General features: G+C 30.3%; 2 long non-coding RNA genes across 3 annotated transcripts; both read left to right on the top strand.

The window, feature by feature from the left end:
* Positions 1 to 3,351: 3,351 nt before the first annotated feature.
* Positions 3,352 to 5,122, top strand: LOC104761767 (uncharacterized). 2 transcript variants are annotated; one of them, XR_763283.2, is made up of 5 exons: positions 3,352 to 3,612; positions 3,750 to 3,874; positions 4,091 to 4,150; positions 4,379 to 4,475; positions 4,939 to 5,122. It is a non-coding gene; the product is annotated as an uncharacterized LOC104761767 (long non-coding RNA). The 2 variants fall into 2 exon arrangements; XR_015589071.1 differs by having other exon boundaries at positions 3,441 to 3,612; positions 3,753 to 3,874.
* Positions 5,123 to 8,760: 3,638 nt separating this feature from the next.
* On the top strand, positions 8,761 to 11,066 carry LOC147923055 (uncharacterized). The gene is made up of 3 exons (XR_015589070.1): positions 8,761 to 10,106; positions 10,332 to 10,427; positions 10,891 to 11,066. It is a non-coding gene; the product is annotated as an uncharacterized LOC147923055 (long non-coding RNA).
* Positions 11,067 to 13,321: the final 2,255 nt, after the last annotated feature.

Here is a 13,321-nt window from a genome sequence, read left to right as displayed (position 1 = left end):
CCTTGGCTTCAAAAGTTGTAGATTCAAGTCTCTGTATATCTCCGTCAAAGGTCCGAAACATGTCAGTCAGCAAGGAGACCAGTGACAACCGGCTGAAATCTTGGTAGGCGTCTGTACACAATAACTTTAAGAGAAGAGTGATTGGTTGTTGGTATTGTATGAAATCTGGTCATATCAAAGCTCAGTGTTACAAGTTCTTGAAGAGGGTGACACAAGTCATGAGAAGGAAGAAATTTTACAAAGAGGGTCAAAGATTCAATCAAGTTTGGATCAAGAAGCATGATTTCTATCATCCTGAACACTACACAAAGCATGCATCAAGGGACAGACGTTTGTATTCTGACTGTGGCTACTCAAGGAATCAGAGAGGTGTTCAAAGCAAGAGACGACATCTAAGACATGTGCATGAGAAATTCCAAGATTCAGGCCAATGGAGAAAATGTTGGAGACCGAGATGTTGAGCCAAAGGATGTCGTCTCACATACCAGATAAATAAGAAGAAAGACAATTGTTTGTTTGACGACTGATCAAAGTCTTGTGCTGATGGTTGATATTTCAGGATGCTTTGTCAAGGTAAACTTGAGCTCTTAATATATATAGAGGGTGTAGGACTTAGAAACTTATCTCTTTATAACGTAAAAAATAGAGGAAAAACCTTGTAAACCTTTTGGCATCTTTAGAAGAAAAGGGTGAGGGTTTTTGTTTCTAAGTGAGAGTCGTGGGTGTAGATCAGTGTTGTTGATCTTAGGGATCTCTTAGTGGGTTGGGAATAGATTGGGAACAAAGTAAGAAAAGATCTTAGGTTTGTATAAGTCCAATATTGAGCACTAACTATAATTGTGCTCAAGAAATATTACCAATAAAGTTTGAGAACGTAGGCATTTGTTGAATCTCGTTAAAAATTGTGTGTCTTTTGTCTCTTCTACACTAACATATATAATGTATGATGTAATTATTAGCGTTTTATTTTATTTTGGTGAGAACAAAAATTGAGATTGGACCTTAGGATACGCACGGAAGATTTTTCTTCGAGTCTTGATTCAAAGGTTTTACGTTTTCCTCGGAATCGTGATATGTAAATGCAGAGTCAACCAATTGCGGTCAAGTCCTTTTACTTTTGGTTTTCCCAAAACAGTTTCTTCTTCTTCTACTACTAGTTTTCTACTAGATCGTACAGCAGCGTGCGTACGCGTTAGTTTAAAGTTGTTGGTATATTTATCTCACTTTGGTCGCCTTTTACCAGACACAAAATAACACAAGTGTGTAGTATATTATAACGATTACTCATACAACAATCATCCTTGTTTTCTTTGATAGGTGTCATATGACGTTGAAGTGCACCTATAACCCTCAATATTTAATTGTTATTGGCAGTCCTGAAAAAATGCTTTTGATAAGAAGAATTTCTAAAACAGTTGGACCAAAAAAAAAAAGTGCCACTTTTTTCACTTAACAATCGCAATACTCATTAACCAATGTTACAATGTATACATTAGAGACTAATTAAGAGTTATAGAAAATTGAATGATCATATTATACTAATTAAGAGTTATAGTACTCGAGGCGTAAGAAAGGGTAAAAACACCATCCCCAAATAGTGGATTATCACTTTACAACAAGTAAGACCACAATTACGTGTATTTCGACTTGAATATTCTTGTCTACTTTTTTTTCTTTTTTTTTTCTATTGTTTAATTATATATATGTTAAAGTTCTCGCATTGGTGAAATATAACTACATAATACGTGATCATAAAGTCTGATATTATAACTATTGAAAATACTATAGTTATGTAGATTAGCCACATATTGAATATCGGTTTCATAATTTGTATGAGCTATTCACTAATATTCATTCTTCTCTTTTGTCGACGAGGTGGGTCACATTCCTTAATGTCGATTTCATATTATGAGTAAATGATATTATATAAAAGGAGATCATTCTTCCCTTTTGTCATGGCTTGACCTAAGACCAATAGGTCAAAGTTTGAAATGGATGTCTAAAACTGCACCGATAAGTCAGGTACACGACATGGACTTTACAGCTTATGAGCTATTACTAATTAAATGCATGGTCAAGTAACATTTTATTTTACTTTTTTTTTTTTTCAAATAAATTTGTGATTGTTTGGAATCTTTGATATACAGTTTTCGTATTAAAGAAAAATGGAAGCGAAGAGCGCAAATAACTAATCTCTTTCTTATATATATTATCTCGCTAGACGATCACTATTTTTTTATTCACGAAATAATTTACAAACACAATTCTTTTTAATGTATAACTTACAAATTAGAATTTTGAATCGCAAGTGCTACTTTTAAACAATTACATATCATAATAGCAATATATATATATATATATACAGCTAGGACATGCATGTATGGTGATTCAATTAAAATAGCTAATTACACTCTACCTCTGAGAACTAATTCGAATTTTGTTCTATAGTTCTTAAACATTTATTTTTAAATATATAAAAAATGTCACTCAGAATATTAATAGTTGATAAACTTTATTAAAATTGACTTTCAAATTCCTGCAGTAAAAAGACAAAGTAAAAAGACAAAAAAAAAACAACAACTACTACATATGAAACAATATTTCTCTACGTGAATGAATGTTGAGACGACAAAAAAAATTGGGGAGAAAAAAAAATAAAAATTGGACGTGGATATTTATTTGAAAAGACCCATGAAAAAATAGTCATGTGGCAGGTCTAAACTAAGAAAAGAGCACATAAGATAGGATAGGATAGGATGTTTGTCAAAAAAAAGAGGATAGGATAGGATTAGTGACTTTAATTAATTAGCATAAAACCTATATAGTGGGATCCAATATTATTTTGAGAAATTCTTTTCAACCTCTTATATGGGTGTCACAGAAGAGATTAAGAATATAAGACACATGCCTCCCTTTCTAAATAATTCTTTATTTTATTATATAAATCAACTCCACAATAATTTTAAAAGTTAATTAAATAGTTTCTATGTCATTATTATTATTTTGTTTTAGAAATCATAAAATAAAATTTTATATCTTATAATTTCCATTATGCATGACTTTAAATTATAGATTAATATTTCTTAATTAATATTAGTTAAAAATATAATAATTATTACAATCATATCTTATAATAGATGATTTATACTATTATAATTTATATAAGCAACTATATAAATTAATATTGTAGATTGTATTAACAAATATGACTAATTGATAAAAGTGTATATATTGAAAATGTAATCAGATATGAAATCTTGTAATTTAAAATGAAGTAAAATTAAATTACTACACAAATTAAACAACACAAAAAGTAATTATTATATTGATGAGTCTCTCACCAATGAAGATATACAATCATTTAAAAAATTATATAAGTAAAATGCATTAAAAATAAGAAATATTATATTAATAAGAGATTACATGTGGTCTTTACATATGTTTTCAAATTATGCCCTATATGTTGTCTTGCCTTGTTTAAATCATACACTTTCTTTTCTCAAATTCTACTTCTGAGATATAAACTTTATAAATACCTAGATTTCATCGATTTCTCTCATTCTCTCATCATTGTTCAGACAAAGAAGATGAGTGGTGTTAACATAGTTTCTGGTAAAAATTCTTCTTGGAGGTTTTAGTTTTCACTGTGTAATTTTCAAATATGATCAATGCTGATTTTTTAGTTTATTTGTTTCTTGATTCTAGTACAAGTCTCAATTTTGTTTTTTCACATGGTTTAACATTGATAGAAGATGGAAAGAAAGAACCGAACAAGATGAGAAAGGCGATGGAAAAACTCAAATCTGTATTCCATAAGAAAGAACCTAATCATCACAACGAAGACTCAAGTGAGACTTCGCCATATTTAGCCGAGGTTCCCCACTTGTTCAACTGTATCTGCTCTTACATTTCAAGTGAATTTTGTTAAGAACTTTAGCTATATGCTCAATCAAGTGGACATTATAATCTCCAATCAAATGATTCTCCATGAATTAATTTTTACTAGTATCATAATTTTATGATCAAGTTGATTGTGAGTGGATTTGATCTTAAACTGATTTTGCTATTTCTCCGTAATTATATTCTTCAGGACCAAGCATATAGTCTGTTCAAAATCCAGCAAAAGTTAAATCAGAGAAAGTTTATCCTTGTAAGTGTGTAATCCAGCAAAAGATTTTGCTATTTCTCTTCTAAGTTTTTTTATTGCTGATAGATTGACCAAATATATAATATGCGTAATTATGTTGTCCAAAAATAATATACTATTATGTCAATGAGCTTTGCTTCTTCTGGAAAAACCTCAAAACAGAAGATTGTCTTACGCATATGATGGATGTTTTCATCTCCCTAAAACTGAACTTTTGTTTTGTATTTGCAGCAAAAATACAATGATATTCTTGAAAGGCCAAGATGAGCAGATGAACAACCTAATGGTGAAGAGCAAAGATATGAACAGAAAGACATTTCTTTTGCATGTAACATTTTACCACTATATACTATAGCAAACATAAATTCCCAGTTTTATAAATCGATATTCTTGTTTTTCCAGTCTTAAGTCTATGAGCATAGTTGGTTAGCATGGTAGAAAAGGTAGGACATGAATGAGCTTGAACGTGTTGTCAATATATAAAAGAACTTTTGCATGTTAATGTATTGTTGGGGTATTTAAATAGAGGGGGAGGAATGTGGACTTAGAAAATGTTTCACTTGCTCTTGAATACCTTATCTGAGGAAACTGTCTGGTTCAGCCCGCAATAACATACCTAATGTTTCAATTATGTATTGGTATTTAGTATTTACTGATCTTCATGTGGAGGAACATATTTACTAGTTTTATCATCTGCAATTGCTTGATATTTTTTGAACCAATCATAGTGATATAGGTAAACCAAGTTTACTGTCATGAGAATCTTATTTGGTGTTTCTTTGTGTGGACAGACGGTTGAGAAGGAAACAAATTGAACGAATTCAGGATGTACACGAGCTTGAATATATGTTTATGCTTTGCGATATCAAGATATAATATAATATCTATTATTATTAATATAATGCTAATTTATAATACAATATAAGATATATTAAGATTAAAATAATAAAGAAAGCGTTATTTTTATTTTTATTATATTTATGATGTTAACACCAAAGTATTTCCCCACTGTTGTTTACAAGCAAGTAAAGAAAACAATTAAATTGTACACATCTATATTAGTATTTTTGCAGCAGTTTTTGCTCAAAATTGTTTTTTGGAAAGTTTTTACATTAAATGCTATTTAATGCTTATATTCATATACAAACAAGTTTAGTTAACTTTCTCTACTATCCTAATAACCAAACACAACTAAAATATTTTAAATATCCATATATATTCTTATTATATAAACCTTAGTTTTGAAAGTTAGTAATTCATATGGTCGCGACATGTGTCTAAGTATATCGTTTATAGTTTGACATGTGTGAAAAGAAATTTTATTTAATAATTATTAGGAATATTAAAAAATCCTAAAAATAAAAGGATTAGAATTAATATTTTAAAAAGTATAGAAATCAAAAGTAATCTATTATATCACTACTTCTAATAGGAAAGTTATATATTAAATTACTAATTTCAATAGGAAAATATGTGCAATTAATAAGGAAAATATGTGAAATTAATAAGGAAAATATTTGCAATTTAATTGCAATTATTATTTATTATAATCATATATTAAAAAGAAATTTATACAGAAAAGTGATTAAAGTATAAAAAGGTTTAATGTGTTGAAATTAGTGATGCTGGAAAAAATCAAATAAAATAAAATTAACATTTTGAATACAATTTAAAATTTCACATATTTTTCTTATATCTGCGTTAATACGCGGGCCTAATCTAGTTAACATTAGAACTAGTAAACGAAATCTTGTAAAAGAAATCACGACTTGGTTACTGGTTAAATGGTTTTATAAGTCAAATCAAATCAATAACATTCGAGTTTGGGTCAATAATACGTAGGAAAACGATTATGATAATGTAAAATTCAAATTGATTAAGAAAAGTGTGATTAAATTGGAAGAAAAATTGTGATTAAAATTGATAATCTCTTATACTATACCTCGCTAGACCACCATTTTTTTTAATTCACGAAACAAGTTACAAATGCAATTTTTTTAAAAAAAATGTATAATATAACCTACAAATTAGAATTTTCGACCACAATGGCTACTTTTAAATATATACAATACAACAATTAGGAAATGTCACTCAAAATATTAACAGTTTAATCAACTTTATGTAAATTGACTATCTTTTGAGTTTAACAAATAAGACATGGATCAAAACATACATTTGGGCCATAAAACTTGCTTAAAAAAGGCCCATAAGAAAACAGAGACGTGACGGTCCTAACTCCTAAACAAAAAAAAGAGCACATAAAAGATTAGTAGTGATTTAATTTTGTTCGCTGAAGCTTTGGTTGCTCAAATACGCATAGTGCGTAAGGTGTTGGAAAGGTTCTGTTTGGCGTCGGGGCAGGAAGTGAGTCTTGAGAAGTCAAAAATCTTCTTCTCTGCTAATGTGTCTCGTGAAATGGGTAATCTGATCAGTGCTGAGAGTGATATCAGAACAATGAGAGAACTTGGGCACTATTTGGGAATGCCGCTGTTGCAAAAACGAATCAATAAGGAGACTTTTAGTAGTGTTGTTGAGAGAGTCGCGTCTCGTTTAACAGGATGGAAGGGCAGATGTTTGAGTTTTGCGGGCAGGTTGACTCTTACGAAGTCAGTGTTGTCTTCGATACCAATTCATACGATGAAGTACGATCAAGCTTCCTGCAAGCACTCTTAGTCGTTTAGACAAGATTTCTCGTGACTTTTTGTGGGCTTCTACATCGGAGAAGAGGAAGATACACCTTGTCTCTTGGGAAAAAGTTTGCAGACCTAAGTGTGCGGGTGGTTTAGGGATAAGAGTGTCGGGGGAAATAAATAAGGCTATGCTTGCAAAAATAGGTTGGAGGTTATTTCATGATCAGACTAGTCTATGGGCAAGGGTGGTCCGAGCTAAGTATAAGGTTGGTAGTGTTCATGACACGGGTTGGTTGCAGAGCAAGAGTCACTGGTCTTCGACGTGGCGTAGTATTTGTGTTGGACTGCCGGAGGTGATTCTTATGGGTCTTAGTTGGGTCGTTGGGGATGGCAGGACTGTGAAGTTTTGGACTGATCGTTGGTTACTGAATAAACCTTTGGTGGATCTTGTTACACAACCGTTGCCTGTTGGGTATGAGAGGGCTACAATTCGTGATTATTGGCAGGATGGTGTGGGGTGGCTATGGGATCATATTGCACCTTATTTGGTGATTGATCAGAGGTTGGAGTTAGCGTCAGTGGGTTTGGATATAGTGACTGGAGCTCGAGATAGGTTGTCTTGGAGTGAGGCAATGGATGGGAATTTTTCAGTTAGTTCGGCCTATGCTATGTTGACACGGGATACTCAGTCAGCACAAAACATGGGTGTATTCTATGATAAAGTGTGGAAAGCCACCGTGCCAGAGAGGGTGAGACTTTTCATCTGGCAAGCTGCGAGACAAATCATTATGACGAACACATAGAGGTATCGCCATCATTTGTGTGATAATGAGATTTGTCAAGTCTGTAAAGGTGGTATAGAAACGATTATACATGTACTTCGAGATTGCCCTGCAATGGCGGGGGTGTGGCAGCGGCTTGTGCCTCGAAGGAGGCACCAGATTTTCTTCTCCCAGACTTTGTTGGAATGGTTATACACAAATCTTAGTATTGCAGGTGGTTCAGTTCGTGATTCCTGGTCTGTGTTGTTTGCGTTGACGGTCTGGTGGGCGTGGAAATGGAGGTGTGGGAATGTGTTTGGAGATAACTCTCTTTGGCGGGATAGAGTTAAGTTTCTTAGAGACTTGTCTAAGGCGGTAGTAGCTGCGATTGTAGGGACGCAAGGAGTAGCAACAGAAAAGAGAGTGTTAAGTAAAGTGGTTGCTACCTCGGGTTGGGTGGTATAAGGTGAATACAGATGGTTCATCAAGGGGCAACCCAGGGCTCGCTACTGCGGGTGGTGTACTACGGGATGGAATGGGAAGCTGGTGTGAGGGATTTGCGCTTAATATTGGTCGTTGTTCTGCACCTTTGGCTGAGTTATGGGGTGTGTATTATGGTCTGCTCTTAGCATGGGAGCGACGGGTTGATCGAGTGGAGTTGGAGTTAGACTCTGAGTAGGTGGTTCGTTTTCTCACAACGGGGATTGGTGACTCTCACCTGTTGTTCTTCCTGGTGCGTCTGTCATATGGCTTCATCTCACGGGACTGGATAGTTCGAGTTACTCACATGTATAGGGAAGCTAACCGCCTAGCGGATGGGTTAGCTACTTATGCTTTTACGTTGCCTTTAGGTTATCATGTTTTACATACGGTTCCTTCTGTTGTTGAACCGCTGTTGATTGCAGACTTTTCAGGACCTGCATATCCTCGTCTTGTTAGAGCATAATTTTTGATTTTTTAATAATAAAAGCTGGGAGGTTTTCCTCCTCGTCATTCACCAAAAAAAGAAAAAAAAGATTAGTAGTGACTTTAATTAGCCTAAACACATAAAAAAGTGTGGGACCCAATATTATGATGGTAATCCAGTCTGGCTTATTTTACAGATTGTTTCTGGCTTATTTTACAGATTGTTTTCTTAAATTAAGACCAATTCCTCCTATATGTTTGTTGCCTTGTGTGTGAAAAAAAAAATTAAAATCCTGAGATTAAACCTTACAAATCCCTAGATTTTATCGAGATTTCTCGACTCATGAAGATTGACTAATGTGAACACAGTTTCTGGTAAATAAAATTCTGGTAAGTTTCTGGTAAATAAAATTCTGGTAATGTCAACACAGTTTCATGAAGATTGACTAATGTCAAAGCAAAGAAAGAAGATGACTAATGTCAACATGGTTTCTGGTAAATAAAATTCTCCCCCCCCCCCAAGGTTTTTTTTTTTTTTTACACTGACTCCAAATATATTTTAATCATATTATCAAAAAATTTAAATAATACTATTATTTCTTTTTGTTTAATTTTTTTACTAAAAAAATCTTGAAAATGAATTTTGAATAATAGATACTGGAAAATTTTTAAAAAACAATTTGATGGCATCTTAAATTTATTTTAAACTATAAAATATTTAAACTTATGCAAATCCTAATTTTCAGTTTTCCAAATAGAAAATTTCTGATATATAAAACTAATGTATATTGAAGATTCCTTAATTTCAAACTTAACATATTAAAAAATAGAAATTCTTATATATTTTTTAAAGATTGCGAGGGACAGGTTTTTATAGATAAACAAATATTATACCTCTTATGGAGTAAAGCTACCGGGACGGGTTTGACCCGCGTGTGCTAAATCTGGAAAAATGAAGAGTATGTGCGAACTGTGAAAGAAAAAAATAAATTTGTGCTATTTTTGAGAATTACTCTTTTTTTTGTGGTTTTTATCTGGTCTGATGATTTAAGATTTTGATAAAAATCTAACCAATCACTAATTTGCTTCACATTCAGTCCAGATCTGTCATCATGTCAATCTAAACTTTATGGTGAAACAGTTAATATTTTAAACTTTCATAAACTTGATTAATTCAAACCAATATAAGTTTGTACTATAATTGTTATACTAAATAAATATATTTACAATGTAATATTTTAAACAAAAATTTTACCCTATGCAACAACACAGTTATTATCTAGTTGATATAATGTCCTATATCAATAATTCGTCTTTGGTTGGACTAATATAAGAGTAAACATTTAAATTATAAACATTCTAACTAGCAAACGAAAACTTGTAAAAGAAATTACGGCTTGGTTAGAGGCTTTACACAAGTCAAATCAAATCTATAACATTCGAGTTAGGTGAGTGTGGGTCACTAAACTTTAAACAATACTAATGTAAAACCAAATAAGATTCAGAAAAGTTGTAATTAATTTGATTTTCAGTGGTCCAAACATCTTTATAGCCATTCGTTACTATTTGTTATTTCTCCGTATTTCTATTCTTCAGGACCTATCATTTAGTCTTAGTATGTTCAAAATTGAGCAGGAGTTGGATCAGAAAAAATTTATCCTTGTAAGTGTGTAGTCGATGGTCTTTTCTTTTACTCTTTGATCTAAGTTTTTTCTGTATAATTGTTGATAGATTAAAAAATATAATATGCATAATTATATTGTCCTAAAATATACTATTATGTCAATGAGGTTTGCTTCTTCTGAAAAAACCTCAAAACATAAGATTGTCTTGCACATATGGATGTTTTCATCTCCCTAAAACTGAACTATTGTTCTGTATTTTCAGCAAAAACACAATGATATTCTTCAAGGCCAAGACGAGAAGATAGACAACCTAGTGGAGAAGTGGAAAGATATGAGAAACAAGAAATTTCTTTTGCATGTAATGTTCTACCACTATATATTATAGCAAACATAAATTCCTAGTGTTATAAATCGATATTCTTGTTTTCCCTGTCTTTATCTCTGAGCATAGTTGGTTAACATGGTAGAAAAGGTAGGACATGAATGAGCTTGAACGTGTTGTCGATATATTAAAAATACTTTTGCATGTTAATGTAATGTTGGGGTATTTAAATAGAGGGGGAGGAATGTGGACTTAGAAAATGTTTCACTTGCTCTTGAATACCTTATCTGAGGAAACTGTCTGGTTCAGCCCGCAATAACATACCTAATGTTTCAATTATGTATTGGTATTTAGTATTTACTGATCTTCATGTGGAGGAACATATTTACTAGTTTTATCATCTGCAATTGCTTGATATTTTTTGAACCAATCATATTGATATAGGTAAACCAAGTTTATTGTCATGAGAATCTTATTTGGTGTTTCTTTGTGTGGACAGACGGTTGAGAAGGAAACAAAGTGAACGAATTCAGGATGTACACGAGTTTGAATATATGTTTATGCTTTGCGATATCAAGTCTCTATTGTTATTATTAATATAATGCTAATTTATAATACAGTATAAGATATATTAAGATTAAAAATAATAAAGAAAGCGTTATTTTTATTTTTATTATATTTATGATGTTAACACCAAAGTATTTCCCCACTGTTGTTTACAAGCAAGTAAAGAAAACAATTAAATTGTACACATCTATATTAGTATTTTTTCAGCAGTTTTTGCTCAAAAATATTTTTTGGAAAGTTTTTACATTGAATGTTATTTAATGCTTATATTCATATACAAACAAGTTTAGTTAACTTTCTCTACTATCCTAATAACCAAACACAACTAAAATATTTTAAATATCCATATTTATTCTTATTATATAAACCTTAGTTTTGAAAGTTAGTAATTCATATGGTCGCGACATGTGTCTAAGTATATCGTTTATATTTTGACATGTGTGAAAAGAAATTTTATTTAATAATTATTAGGAATACTAAAAAATCCTAAAAATAAAACAATTAGAATTAATATTTTAAAAAGTATAGAAACCAAAAGTAATCTATTACATCACTACTTCTAATAGGAAAGCTATATATTAAATTACTAATTTCAATAGGAAAATATGTGCAATTAATAAGGAAAATATTTGCAATTTAATTGCAATTATTATTTATTATAATCATATATTATAAAAAAAAAATTATACAGAAAAGTGATTAAAGTATAAAAAGGTTTAATGTGTTGAAATTAGTGATGCTGAAAAAAAAGTGCTAAAATTAGTTATTAACATAATATAAGAAAATAAGATAATCAAAATAGTAAATTAATGTAATTTCCTTAAGGTTTTCAATATGTGAATGATTTGATAACATATTCAATATTATGTTATGATATAAACCTTAGTTTTCAAAGTTAGTAACTCATGTGATCGTGATACGTGTCAATTTTAACAATTAAATATTTTATCATGCGTTATACAAAAACATTATTTTACATATTTGTAAATTATAAGAAATTAAAATTTTTAAAAAAATTAAGAAATATAAAAGATAGTTCATATATATATATAACTAATTCTAATTTTAAATTACTAATTCTATAAGAAAAAGAATTAAGAAAATTATACAATTAATTATTATAATACCATAATTAAATAAATTATACTGTCAGTTATTAATCCTAAAAGAAAAAGGATTTTAGATACTCACCTTTACATAAACAAATAATTTCTCTCATAATAACGTCTTTGAATTTTTGATTAATTTACGACAATATTAGTATAATTTTATTTAAAATTAGTTGGACAATAAGTAAAATTATTACGTATAAGATTACAAAATATGAAACAAATATATTTAAGATATTGTTACTTTTTCAAATATGAGATAAAATTCGTTTTCAGTTATTTCTTTGAGAATTATATTTTATTAATTTTTAGCTTAAAAAAATATTAAGTAAAATATAAATTTGATATAAAGCACATTTTTTTAATATGAAATTTACAAATGTTACTCATTGGGATTGAGTGCATAGAATTAAAATCTAATTTTATTATCATGTAATATAGAAAGAAATTGTATTACAAGATGGAGTGTGGGTTTAAAAATAAAATCAAATAAAATAAAATTAACATTTTGAATACAACTTAAAATTTCACATATTTTTCTTATATCCACGTTATTACGCGGGCGTAATCTAGTTAACATTAGAACTAGTAAACGAAATCTTGTAAAAGAAATCACGGCTTGGTTACTGGTTAAATGGTTTTATAAGTCAAATCAAATCAATAACATTCGAGTTTGGGTCAATAATACGTAGGAAAACAATTATGATAATGTAAAATTCAAATTGATTAAGAAAATTGTGATTAAATTGATTATCTCTAAATTATTAAGAAAAGTTGTGATTAAAATTGATAATCTCTTATACTATACCTCGCTAGACCACCATTTTTTTAATTCACGAAACAAGTTACAAATGCAATTTTTTTTAAAAAAAAATGTATAATATAACCTACAAATTAGAATTTTCGACCACAATGGCTACTTTCAAATATATACAATACAGTAATTAGGAAATGTCACTCAAAATATTAACAGTTTAATCAACTTTATGTAAATTTACTATCTTTTGAGTTTAACAAATAAGACATGGATCAAAACGTACATTTGGGCCATAAAACTTGCTTAAAAAAGGCCCATGAGAAAACAGAGACGTGACGGTCCTAACTCCTAAATAAAGAAAAGAGCACATAAAAGATTAGTAGTGACTTTAATTAGCCTAAACACATAAAAAAGTGTGGGACCCAATATTATGATGGTAATCCAGTCTGGCTTATTTTACTGATTGTTTTCTCAAAATTAAGACCAATTCCTCCTAT

Source organism: Camelina sativa, chromosome 18 (genome assembly GCF_030686135.1).
Source record: "Camelina sativa cultivar CO46 ecotype springtype chromosome 18, ASM3068613v1".
Lineage (NCBI taxonomy): Eukaryota > Viridiplantae > Streptophyta > Magnoliopsida > Brassicales > Brassicaceae > Camelina > Camelina sativa.
Note: the sequence above shows the minus strand (reverse complement) of the source record. Positions and strands in the feature narration are given on the sequence as shown.